General features: G+C 54.1%; 2 non-coding genes across 2 annotated transcripts; one reads left to right on the top strand and one right to left on the bottom strand.

The window, feature by feature from the left end:
- Positions 1-3,233: 3,233 nt before the first annotated feature.
- Positions 3,234-3,317, bottom strand: TRNAS-AGA. The gene has a single exon. It is a non-coding gene; the product is annotated as a tRNA-Ser (tRNA).
- Positions 3,318-8,870: 5,553 nt separating this feature from the next.
- Positions 8,871-8,943, top strand: TRNAK-CUU. The gene has a single exon. It is a non-coding gene; the product is annotated as a tRNA-Lys (tRNA).
- The last annotated feature ends 3,270 nt before the right edge of the window (positions 8,944-12,213 follow it).

The raw sequence follows: 12,213 nt of genomic DNA, 5'->3' as shown, positions 1-12,213 counted from the left end.
AAGAAACTTTAATAAAAAGGAGGAAAATCACCTTGTATTAACTTGTGAAAACACCACAATCATAACACAACACTATGAGCAAAACACCCACCCACAGCGCGCTGGACAGTGGCCTTTTGCCTCGGGCTCCTAAATCCAGACACCAGAAGCTCTTTGGATGTGCCCCTCCCTTCACTGCACCTCACCCACAGCTGCTGCCCTGGGTCAATGAAAACCCAGAGTTCACCTCTCACCTCCTGGGGGGAAAGCCCCTTTCTCCCTCCGCTGTCTGGCCACATTGCCGGTCACTTGCCGTTCCACCCTGTCACCGCTCTGCTGGCCACCGTCTCTGCTCTGGGATGTCTTGTGGTCCCACCAGGAGCGGGGCAGGCTCCCTAAAAGCAGGGCCGCCCAGAGGATTCGGGGCCTGGGGCAAAGCGGGGGAGGGGACATAAAAAAGGCGCCACCCGCTGCGGCACTTGTACTCACTGGGCGGCGTCCGAGTCTTCAGTGGCAGCGGGTCCTTCCCTCGCTCTGCGTCTTCGGCAGCACTGAAAGACCCACCACAGAAGTGCCGCTGAAGACCCAGACTGCTGCCAGGTGAGTAAAAATTAAAAAGATGCCTCTAGCCAGGGAAGGGATTCTTGGGCAGGGCTTGCGGGGCCCCTGCGGGGTCGGGGTCTGGGGCAAATTGCCCCACTTGCCCCCCCAGGCAGCCCTGCCTAAAAGTAGCGGCCACCAGAGCCCGAACAGTAGCCCCACCCCTTCCACTCGAGGCCACGCCCCTGCCCCACCCCTTCTCCCCAAGGCCCCGCTCCTGTGCTGCCTCTTCCCCCAAGACCCTTCCTCCCGCTCACTGCTCTCCATCCCCCGCAACCCTCACTCGCCCTTACGGTCATTACAAAGTGGCAAGGCAGAGCCCTCCCATTTTTAAAAGCCCTGGGGTGTTGTTCCCCCCTGTTCAGGCCCCCCTGGGGCCCTGCACTTCACTCAGCTCTCCCTGATTTCAGCTGTTAGTGAGGGAGCCTCCCTGCTAGCGCAGACTGGGCAGTTTCTTGCATGAGAGACACTGTCCCAAAGCAGGACTAATGCTTAGAGCTGGTTATCAGTGATTTCAGATCTGCTGGTCTGCAGCAATTCTCTCCATTGAGTCTTAGCCAGCTCTGTTATTACACAGGGAAGAACAAAAGGGTCAAATGGGGCCTGGGACCCTTAAGAAGAATCCACCCCCCCCAAGTACCAACACTATATGCTATCTGCTCTCAGCTCAGTTTTGGGGTCACTCCTTGCCTTTATCAGCCTAGCAGGTCTCAGAGAATCATAATCAGGGAGACTAGGTATTAACAGATGCTCCAGGTTAGCGCACAGTACTTATAGGGCAGTACTGAGAGGCGCTATGCTGAGGTTGTGAGTTCAAACCTCACCTGGAGTACTGGTTTTCATTAACCAAGTGGCATCACCCCCTCACTTGGCCCTGTGGAATGTAGAATTCAAGCCCTGGGACACTGAGGAGGGGAGGAGTCGGAAATGCCCCCTTCAATTATTACCTCCTCTCCAGAGTGCAGATGAGAATCTACAATCCTTTCTCCCACACCAGCCCCTGTGCCAGGATCCCTCAAGCAGAGCCTGGAATCCTGCCCATGGCATCTGTACTATTGACAAAGACTAAGTGACAGGGACAAAACACTCAAATCCCGCCTGGTGCGGGGAGCCAGGTTTGCTCTTCAAATTCTGTCATTGGTACATTTCCAGGCCTGGGAATGTCCCACAACAGCATTGAATGGGAAGCTGCCTGCAGAACAGTTACACTGCACAGAGCTCCTGTGGAGGAGGGGTGGGAATTAGTAACATTTTGAGGATCATTTGGGAAATGAGCCTTTGCTGACAAGGTTTGTCTCTGTTCATATTTCACCTTCAGGTGTTATGTTGAGGGATCTTTAGTGTATTTTTGTGAGGTTAATAACTATCTCCTCAACTTTATTTACTCAACTTAAAAATTGGTGTCACTTGATTTTTGCATCTCCCTGTGAAAATACAACTGACACGTGTGGCTTTCTACAGGGGTCATGATGTTAAAGTTGGGGAAATCAGTCTCTACTTCTGGCGGGGGGGTGTTGCTTTTTTACAGCTGCCTCACGGCCAGGCACACTGGGCTGTTAGCTGCACCCACTGTCCTTGCCAGGGGCCCCTGCTGAACCCTGGGCGGCTGCACTGCCGTGCTGGGGTGACTCTGCAGGTAGAGAAGCTGCTGTGGAGCAATGTAGAGCAGGTGCAGGAAGGAGACGGGGTCACTATTCACATTCTGAACTGCACAGTTTTCCAAATTTGGGACTAGATTCATAGACTTAAGGTCAGAAGGGACCATTATGATCATCTTGTCTGACCTCCTGCACAATACAGGCCACAGAATCTCACTCACCCACTCCTGTAACAAACCCCTAACCTATGTCTGAGTTATTGAAGTCCTCAAATTGTGGCTTAAAGACCTCAAGGTGCAGGGAATCCTCCAGCAAGTGACCAGCCCCATGCAGAGGAAGTCGAATGTCCGAGAACAATTCTAGGGGAAGGTGAACGCAGAGCAATGACACTGGAGATGCCCAGACCTCCAATAAGGGCAATGTGGAAATTAATAATGGGAAGATCATTTGTGAAATTAGTCGTCACTGACAAGATTTGTCTCTGTTCCTATTTCACGCTATGGTGTTAGTTAGAGGAATCAGTACAGATTTTTACTATATTAATTAAACACTTAATTTTATTTAATCAAGCCAAAAACTTAGTATCACTTATTTTTTCTCTGTCCTAGCAAGAATGAATTGAATTTTGTGACTTTCTGGAAAGTGCAGCGAGATTAAATGTGGGAAATTCAGTCTCTGTGTTTGTGAGCTGATGTTTTCCTCTCACAGGTCAGTGCCTGCATTGAAATACCCAGAGGGATCTAAGGGCTGGTGTACGCTGGGCACTGAACTGGCAAAGCGATGTCTCCCAGGGTGTGACCCCCCCCCCACAAACCCATATAGTTAAGGTGACCTAAGCCCTGGTTAGATAGTGCTAAAAAAAAGGAAGAATTGTTCTGTCCATGCAGCTATTACAGGGATGGGAAAATCCCTCCAGTCACTGTCTACTCCAAAGTGCTATAGCAGTACCACAGCCGCGTTTTAAGTGTAGACAGAGTGAAACTAGATTTATCTCCAGTTTGCACTATGGATGCTCAGGCACTAAGACTACAATAATAACAACAACAACTCAGCGCTTGCCTAGTTAGCAGGATTTGAACCTGCACAGGGAGACCCCAATGGATTTCTAGTCCATCGCCTTAACCACTCGGCCACAACTACTTAACATGTGTCCATTTCACTGCATGATGATTTTGTTCTCACTGAATTGTCACTTCAAATTGTTTGCTCAGACCAGCTTCCCCAGCACACTCACGGCTGCGCATCAGTGTAAGTGTGTCCTTGGATGAACAGCGAGAATTCCTGCCCATTTCCTTTCCGGCTGCAGCAGCATGAGACTGTGTTTGTGTGAACGACATTGCTGTAGATTGTTGTTCATTCCCCACTCTGACAATTCAGACAGTCCCTTTCCTAGTCAAATCTCCAGCACATCGTTCCAATAGCAGGGGGCAGGATTTCTCTGGGGCACTGAAATTTTTCAGAGGGCTGGCGTGTGAACTCAGCCTTGCATTCCATCCCTGATGTTTCATGGACTAACAATAGCAGCAGAAAGAAAGAGTGGAGCCAATATCTCCCTGGCAGGGATGCAGGTGCCATGTCCCCTCTGTCTGACCATCGCCATTGCAGGAGAGAAGGGTTCACTGGAATCGAATGCCCTGGCTCAGACCAGAGACACAGGGAGGTTTTGCTGTTCATGGATCTGTGCAAAGGAAATTTTGTCTCTGTGTGAAACTGAGGTCGGAAATGAAACATCCACATGGTGGCCCAATGCTCTAGGGAATGTGGGTGAAGGACTCGGGCTGGGAAATGATTTAACAGGGGTTTGTATCAATTTATTGCCCTGATTAAAATCTATGGCTAAAAGGCAGCCACTGTTGTTAGTACTTGTACCTGTGTAGGGACACCCCAGTGGGTATCAAGTCCATTGCCTTCACCAGGGGCAGTCGATTATTTTATCAAGGTACAAATTTCTTGGTCAAGGCCTAGGCTCCAGAGAAAACAATACACTGCTGATAAGAAGAAGTACATCAAAAGATTTTGCAGCCACCATGAGCATAACTATGATGTGTCGTGTTTCACTCTTTATACCTGGCGCCACCTCCTTTCCCTTTAGCCTTGTAGTTGACCAAGGGCAAAGCTGAACATCTCCTCAGATACCAGGGAGTGTTTATGTCCATTCCTGCGAGCTACACAGGGGTTGATGTTGCTGCTTTCAGGCCTCTGGCTCTGCCGGGATAAGGAACAATTCAGGCTGTCCCTGAACTGAAGGAGGAAGATCAGTTTTTGACAGGGAGAGGGACGCCTCCTCTCAAAGGTGTTTGTCTGGCTGGCAGTCCTGGTCCCCAGGTCTTGCCCATGGGGCTCCAGCAGTTTTGGGACCAGGTCACTCCCTTGGCCACACTGGCTGCCCCCAGGTGCTCCCCCCCCCCACGGGCCCCAGCAGTGCAGTGGAGCTGAGCAGCATCTGCCTGCTCGCTCCAGTGGCTGCCGGCCCCTCCCCATGGCAGGGCAGGGTGGGTCTGTGCCTTCATGCGCTGCCCCTGCCTGATCACCCCTGTGGCCGATGGGACGCTGTGGGGGTGATGCCTGGGGGCAGCAGCATGCGGAGGCCCCCCAGCCCGCCCTGCCTTGGAGACCCAGGTAAGCACCACACTCCTGACCCCCTTCCTGAGCCTGCACCCCACACCCTCCTCACATACCCTCTCCTGCCCCCAAACTCCCTCCCAGAGTCTGCACCCCCTCTCTCTGCACCCCCACGTCCCCAATCTCCCACCCAGACCCTGCACCCCTCCCCTTCCCACACACCCCTCCCGCCTACCCCCAATCTTCCTCCCACAGCCTGCAACCCCACCCCTACTCCTGTTCCCCCTTCCTCCTGCCCCAGCTCAGAGACTGCACCCAGCACCCAAACTCCATCCCAGAGCCTGCAGCCCAGACCCCCTCACCCACCCAAACTCCCTCCCAGAGCCCAACCTCTCACCCCTTCTGCACCCAAACTCCCCCCAGAGCCTGCACACATCCTGCACCCCAATCCCCAGCCCCAGCCCAGGGCCTGCACCCTAGACCTCCTCCCCCCACCCAAACTCCCTCCCAGAGCCTTAGGCAGGTGAGGGGCAGAGTTTTGGGGGGCGGGGTCTGGGCGGTATGAGTGACATTATTGGCCCACTGAGAGGACTGGAGGACTGACACTGGCCCTAAGGTAAATGGAGGTTGAGACCCTGCTTTAAGGGATTGGAGCAATGCTGGAGAGACTGACGGGCAGGGAGCTGGGGAGCTGTGTGTGCCCCAAGGAGAGTTGTTGTTGTGCTCTGGTGACACAGAGCGGGGGTGGGGAGTGTGTAAGCTGTGGTGTTTGTATAGAGATAAAGTTTACTAACCCCCACGGTAAAGACTGTTCCTGCTCTGGGCTATACATGACACTCTTTGTTGAGAGTATAGATCAGTGGGTGAATGTTTCCCTGCAGGGTAATGGGTTTCTAGTTCCAACCCAAGTGATTCCTTTTAAAAACTTTTTTGAATGAAAATCGATTTCCAGACCCATCTCCAGTATGTTCAGGAGTTCGCTGAATGGGGGCAGGGGGCTTGAAATGAATTTAAACACTCAGCATTTTCCTGTGCAAATGTATAAAGACCTAGCAGAGCTGTCCAGCAGCTGAAATCAGTTCCAGTCCTCGGCGTCTCTAAGAGGGACACTCGGTAGCTGAGGCATGTGGGACACCTCTGTGGTGAGGACAGGTGAAAAAATGCTGGATTCAATGAAAGCTGAGCCCATAGGAGGGGAAGGTGAACGGCAGCACCACACAGGGTCATAACACTCAGACATGGGGCTTCACTGTCACTGCCCCTGTGTTTTCCATTATTTATATCCTAAGGAACACACCCTCCCCCCCCCCATTGTCACACACAACCTTCTCCCCTTGAGCCCCATCCCACCCCTCCCCCTCTCCCCCACACACATCATGGGACACAGCCTCTCAGTGACTCACCCAGATGGGGGCTTGTCTCTGCATCTCCCCAACAGGGGAGCAGAGAGCCGAAAGGGCCACAGGAGACCAATGGAGCTAGGCAGGGATAGAAAAGACTTCCCCTCCCTTCCCAAGAGTCCCGTTAATCTCACCCATGGGACATTCCAGCAACAGCGGGGCTCAAAGCACCAACCTTCCCCTGAGCAATGGAAGGGGGAACCAGCTCTATCACATGGAAGGAGGCTCCCCACCTCTGCTGCTGCCATCCTGCAGCCTTTAATATGGATTTGTTTTAGCTAATGCAACCCCCTCAACCCCTAATCCATCCATGAATCAAGGAGAAAATACACTCACTCAGGCGCCAGAGGTGCAATGGGTTAGTGCCCAGTACTTACAGAGCAGTACTGAGTGGAGTCATGCTGAGGTTGTGAGTTCAAACCTCACCTACAGCACTAGTTTCCTTTAAGCAAATGGCTTCTGCCAATCATTTTGTCCTGCAGAAAATACAATTGCAGCTCAGAAGACACCGGGGTCCCCTTGCTTTACAGAGAGCAGGGCAGAGACCACAGATCTACCAGGCTCTGCTCTCCACCAGCCGCCTGTGTCAGGAGGGGTCGAGCAGAGCCCAGAGCACTGCCCCCGACTCCCCCTCAGTCTTTGCTCCCCAAACCACCTGTGTGCTCACCCTCTTCGCTGTGAGACTCAAACCCTGCCTGGCTTTCTCTATGTTGGGGGGGTTTCATCTGTCGTGTTGATGTGCATGTGGGTCCTGTGCGATTTTGGTGGATGCCTGGCATAGTTTTGTGTGCGTGGGTGTGTGTATGATTTTTGCATGCAGATTGTTTTTTGCTTAGTATTCTTTTGGTATGTGGGTTTTGTGTTTCCTGTTGTGGGCTTTTGCTGTATTTTTGGTGTGGATTTGTTCTTTCTATGTTTTATGTGGCTTTCCCTTATGGGTATATGCCTCTGTGTGCTGTGTGGGTTTGGTTTTTGTTTATGTCTGTGTGGGCCTGTGCAGTTTGTGATTTTCTCATTCTCTCTGTGTGTGTTTGTCTCTGTTTGTATCTTCATGTGTAAATTCACTGGAACTTTTCAAAATCTGCACAACTTTGCCAATTTTCACCAGGGATTTTTCTCCATTAACAAATTCTCACTTGTTCCCTACCAGTTGGTGACCATTGCCCCAGGGGCCTGTCAGTCTCTGGGTCCTGATTTCCCATTGACCCTTCCCCCTTCTATTGGGACTGGGAACTAGCCAACCAAAAAAAAAACCCACTCAGTTTTAGTAAAGGGCCAACAGTCCCTTACACAAGCCAGTCTTGTGAGCATCACCAATGTCCAGAGATGGCAGCACAAGCTGCTCCCATGGTGTAATACACAGGACTCTGAATCCTGTAATCTGAGTTCAAATGTCAGTAGGACCTTGTGTTAGTGGGTGGTAAAGATCTGGTGCTCAAAGTGCTTTCCTAGCTCCACCTATATAAGAGTGAATCATTTCCCTCCTGCTGGGTGACTCCTTCCTCACTGGAGCCAGGTCTTTGGTTGGGGTCCAGAAGTGGCTGTGGCTGTCTGGTGGGTGGGATTCTCACTGCTTCACCTGATGCCTCCAAGTTTGGTGCTTGTGGCCACACCTTTCCTCTTGCCCACATGGCACTTGAAGAAAGCAGTGCCAGGGCCAGGCTTGATAGGGAGGCAGAGTCCCAGGCTGGAGCCCAGCACCTCTCCTCCTCTGGGCACCTAGAGCAGAGGCGGCTGGTGCTGACAGCTCCAAGGGAAGGCTTAAAAGCCACAGAGCAACTGAGGGCGGGGCTAGATGAGGGCAGGCCCATGCCTATGTGTGGCCAGCAGACAGGCAACAAGACTCCCGGCCAGCCTGCTCCCTGCTCCCTGCCATGCCAAACCCCCACTGAAGGCCACCCGCAGACCACCATGTGGGGCGGCTGCTGATGCTCTGTGGCCAACAACAGAAGACAGTAGGAAAGCAGGGCCAGCCCCCATGGAGCAGGGAGCAGGCTGGCTGGAGTCTTGTTGCCTGTCTGCTGGCCACACATAGGCACAGGGACAGGCGCATACTTGGAAGAGGGAAACTGCTCCACACGCTAGCCCGGGCAGCCGCCCATTTTCTTTTGCAAGTCAGGAACGGCAAAGGCGAGACTGGAAGCACCTGGGGCTCATGCCCCAGCCTTTGTGACACCCAACCCCCAACTCCTTCCCGGGGCTCTAACTGAAGCCAGAGCATTGGCCTGAGCGGCCAAGAAGAGGTTCCAGCCCTGAAGGGAGCAGGACGTTCAGCACAATGGTAAAACTGCAGCAATACAACCGTAAAGTGACTTGAACTTTCAAACACTTGAGCCAAAGTCAGATATCTTAGTCATTAGACCACATAGACACGGGAGCAAAGCTACTTCACACACTTCTTTGGAAAAGGTGGACACTGTGTTTCTTGGGTCATCTACTGAGGGGGGGGGACTCTCTGGGCACAAGAAGTCGAGTTCCCAGCAAGACGTGAGATGTAATTCTATGGAGCCAGGTGAAGGACTTTGGTAGGGAGGCTCAGGCATGGGGAATTGGGGTGCAGCAGATGGACTCGCTGTCTAGGTGCTTAGATTTAGTCTCCCTGAGGAGGAGGAGGAATCCTGCTGACAGGCAGTGGCTGAACAGAAAGAGGAGGGGTTCCTGGGACTTTTTGTGCCTCTCTTTTGCCTGCCTGCTCGCTCTTGTGCTGAACGGTGAAAATGTTTCTCCAGAAGCCCAGGTAGCTCAGTTGGTAGAGCATCAGGCTCTTAATCTGAGGGTCCAGGGTTCAAGCCCCTGTCTGGGCACTCAGCTTTTAAGTAGCCTTGTGTGCCAGGACCCAAATTCTGTTCACAGCCACAGCTGGATTCCCAGAAGCTGTGGCCATTTCCTGGAAAGGTTCCTTTTCTTAGCAATCAGGAGAGAGGCCACATCCACAGGAGCAGGCCTAGAACACGCAGTCTCTGGCTGGCAGGAAGCGCTGTGGGGCCAGGTGCTGAGAAAGCCCAGAGGTGGAGCAGCAGAGATGGGGGAAGGGAAAGAGAGAAGCAATGAGGACAGACCGTAAGTGTAAGGAGAGTCTGTTCTGGCTATTGTTGGGAACTTCCCTGGATTTTACAAGACCCCAGTGGAATTGGCTGGCGGAAGGATCTGAGTCCCCACCCCTTACCCAGAGGCTGCCTGACCCCCAGGATGCTCTTTCTACTCTGGTGTGTGGCAGAGTCCTCGTAACCTCAACAAGGCTGGGCCCAGGAATCCTGGGGGGCTTGACCCCCCCAATCTTGTCATGATCACTTGAACAGGGCTACAGTGTCTCCACTCTGGGCACTTCCCTGACCCACTCCTCATTGCATGTGCTTCAAGCAAACACCATTTATTACCCAGCAATCAATGTAAAACATAAGGAAAGATGGGAAAGGAAAACACGTCACCCTGTTCTGTGGTGCAGGGAGATCACAACCAGCGTCTCTGGAGGGTCAGGGCAGGTCACAGTCTCTCCCTCACATGTCCCAGGCCTCCTCCCCAGGCCCTGGCTGTGCTGCAGGGACACCACGGGCTGGACACTTGCTCTGGCAGTGGCCACATGCTCTAGGGACAGGCCCCTTGCTTCCAATGTCTACCACACTGTAACAGGCGGGTCCGGGGCTCAACCCTCTGAGGGGAGGAGGGGAGCCACACCAGCCCGCTGGTCTCACAGGGGGTGCTCTGTCCTGTCCCTTTAAGGCGAGGTAAATGAAGACCGAGTCAGTTGGGGCTCAGTCCTTTGGCTGTCAGGCTGAGCTATAAGCAGTACTAACGGTCTGGCAAAGGCCCAGGCCCTCTGGATCAGGGGCTGGGCGACAACCAATATAAGGGCAGGCCTCTTGTGGCAGGCTGCGCCAGTAGCAAACAGTACAGGGCTCAGGCCTCTTGTGGCAGGCTGCCAGTAGCAAACAGTACAGGGGCTCAGGCCTCTTGTGGCAGGCTGAGCCAGTAGCAAACAGTAGAAGGGCTCAGGCCTCTTGTGGCAGGCTGAGCCAGTAGCAAACAGTAGAAGGGCTCAGGCCTCTTGTGGCAGGCTGAGCCAGTAGCAAACAGTAGAAGGGCTCAGGCCTCTTGTGGCAGGCTGAGCCAGTAGGTAGAGGGGGACGGCTGCCACCCGTGAGTGGGGTGGCAGGGGACACAGGCCACCCACTCCACTGTGTCCCGGCCCGGGGCCCTAGGCAGCGGTCGTCACCGCTGACGGTCAGTGGGGATCCTGACCGCAACACACTGACATAGGTTCAGTCTGGTCAGCAGCCTGACTGAGGTCGGCTGCCCCCGGGCCACTTCCACTATCCCCCTCCTGCCCTACCTGGTCCACGGCGTCTGGCCCTGGGAAGTCCCACTGCATGGGCTCGTCCCCGCCCGGGCTGGGAGGTAGGTCTGGTAGGCTCGTAGGAAAGTCCGGCCAAACCGGGGGCTCCTCGGGGTAACAGCACGACAGCTGGGGCGCTCCCCCGGGCTCCTCGTCGTAGGTGGTGCGGGGGAGCTCCGGCTGGTCTTCCCAGGAGCGAGGTAGGGTGCTCTCTGTCCAGTTCAGGCAGTCGCTCGGGGCTCCGTGGTTCCTTTGGTAGGAGCTCCTCAGGCAGGTCTGCTCTCTCTGGTGGAAGCCCGGCTTTTATTCTTCCGGGTCGCCGCCTGACCCTCTGAGGGGCGGGCTCACCATGCTGTAGCCCCGCCCCTTCCTGTGTCCGGGGCTCAACCCTCTCCGGGGGGGAGGGGAGCCACACCAGCCCGCTACACACACACATAGAGCTGGTCCCATGGTGTAATGGGCAGCACTCAGGACTTTGAATCCTGCAATCTGAGTTCAAATGTCAGTGGGACCTCCTGGAGATATGTGATTTTGCTGCAAACCCCTGGAGCTCAACATGCTTGGCTACCCTCTCTCAGGATGAACTAGAGTGAGGTTTTTCCCTCCTGCTGGGTGACTGATGCCCACTGGAGATAGGTCTTTGGTCTGGCTGGTTCAATGAGCTTAACAGTCTGGCTAGAGAGTCCTGTGGGTTGATCATATGGTTGTTTCTCACTGCTTCACCTGATGCCCACAACTTTGGTCCCTGCAGCTGCCACACTCTTCCTCTTGCCCACATGGCATTTAAGGGAAGGAGGGCCAGGGCCAGGCTTCATAGTCAGGGCTAGGCAGGAGGGAGGCAGAGTCCCAGGCTGGAGCCCAACACACCTCTCCTCCTCTGGGCACCTGGAGCAGAGGCAGCTGGTGCTGACAGATCCAAGGGAAGGTTTAAAAGCCACAGAGCAACCAAGGGCAGGGCAAGAGGAGGGGAGAACCATGCCTATGCGTGGCCAGCAGACAGCCACAGAGACACCCAGCCAGGCTGCTCCCTGCTCCCTGGCATGCCGAACCCCCACTGAAAACCACCCACAGCCAGCTGCTGATGCTCTGTGGCCAACATCAGAAGACAGTAGGAAAGCAGGGCCAGCCCCCCTGGTGGGGTCTCTTACCGTTCCCACTCAAGGTGCTCACTTTGGCAGTGGGGCAGGAGATTTTACCCCAAGAGGCTTTTCCCCAGCTGGCGAGAAGCAGAGAAACACCCAGGCTCCCAAGGTGCTATGTAGCAAGTACCCTCCAGCACAGGGACAGGCGCACACTTGGAAGAGGGAAACTGCTCCACACGCTAGCCCGGCAGCTGCCCAGTTTCTTTGGCAAGTCAGGAAGGGCAAAGGCGAGACTGGAAGCACCTGGGGCTCATGCCCCAGCCTTTGTGACACGCAACCCCCAACTCCTTCCCGGGGCTCTAGCTGAAGCCAGAGCATTGGCCTGAGCGGCCAAGAAGAGGTTCCAGCCCTGAAGGGAGCAGGACGTTCAGCACAAAGGTAAAATTGCACAACCACGAAGGGACTCGAACCCTCAATTGCCTGATTTAAAGTCAGACGCCTTATCCATTAGGCCACACGGTCATAGAAACAAAACCTTTCCAAGCACTTATTTGGAAAAGGCAGACACTGTGTTTCTCAGGTCCTCTACTGAATGGGGCCGAGACTCTCTGGGCACAAGAAGTCGAGTTCCCAGCAAGATGTGAGACAATTCTCTGCAG

Source organism: Mauremys reevesii, linkage group 12 (genome assembly GCF_016161935.1).
Source record: "Mauremys reevesii isolate NIE-2019 linkage group 12, ASM1616193v1, whole genome shotgun sequence".
In the NCBI taxonomy this organism is placed as follows: Eukaryota; Metazoa; Chordata; order Testudines; family Geoemydidae; genus Mauremys; species Mauremys reevesii.
Note: the sequence above shows the minus strand (reverse complement) of the source record. Positions and strands in the feature narration are given on the sequence as shown.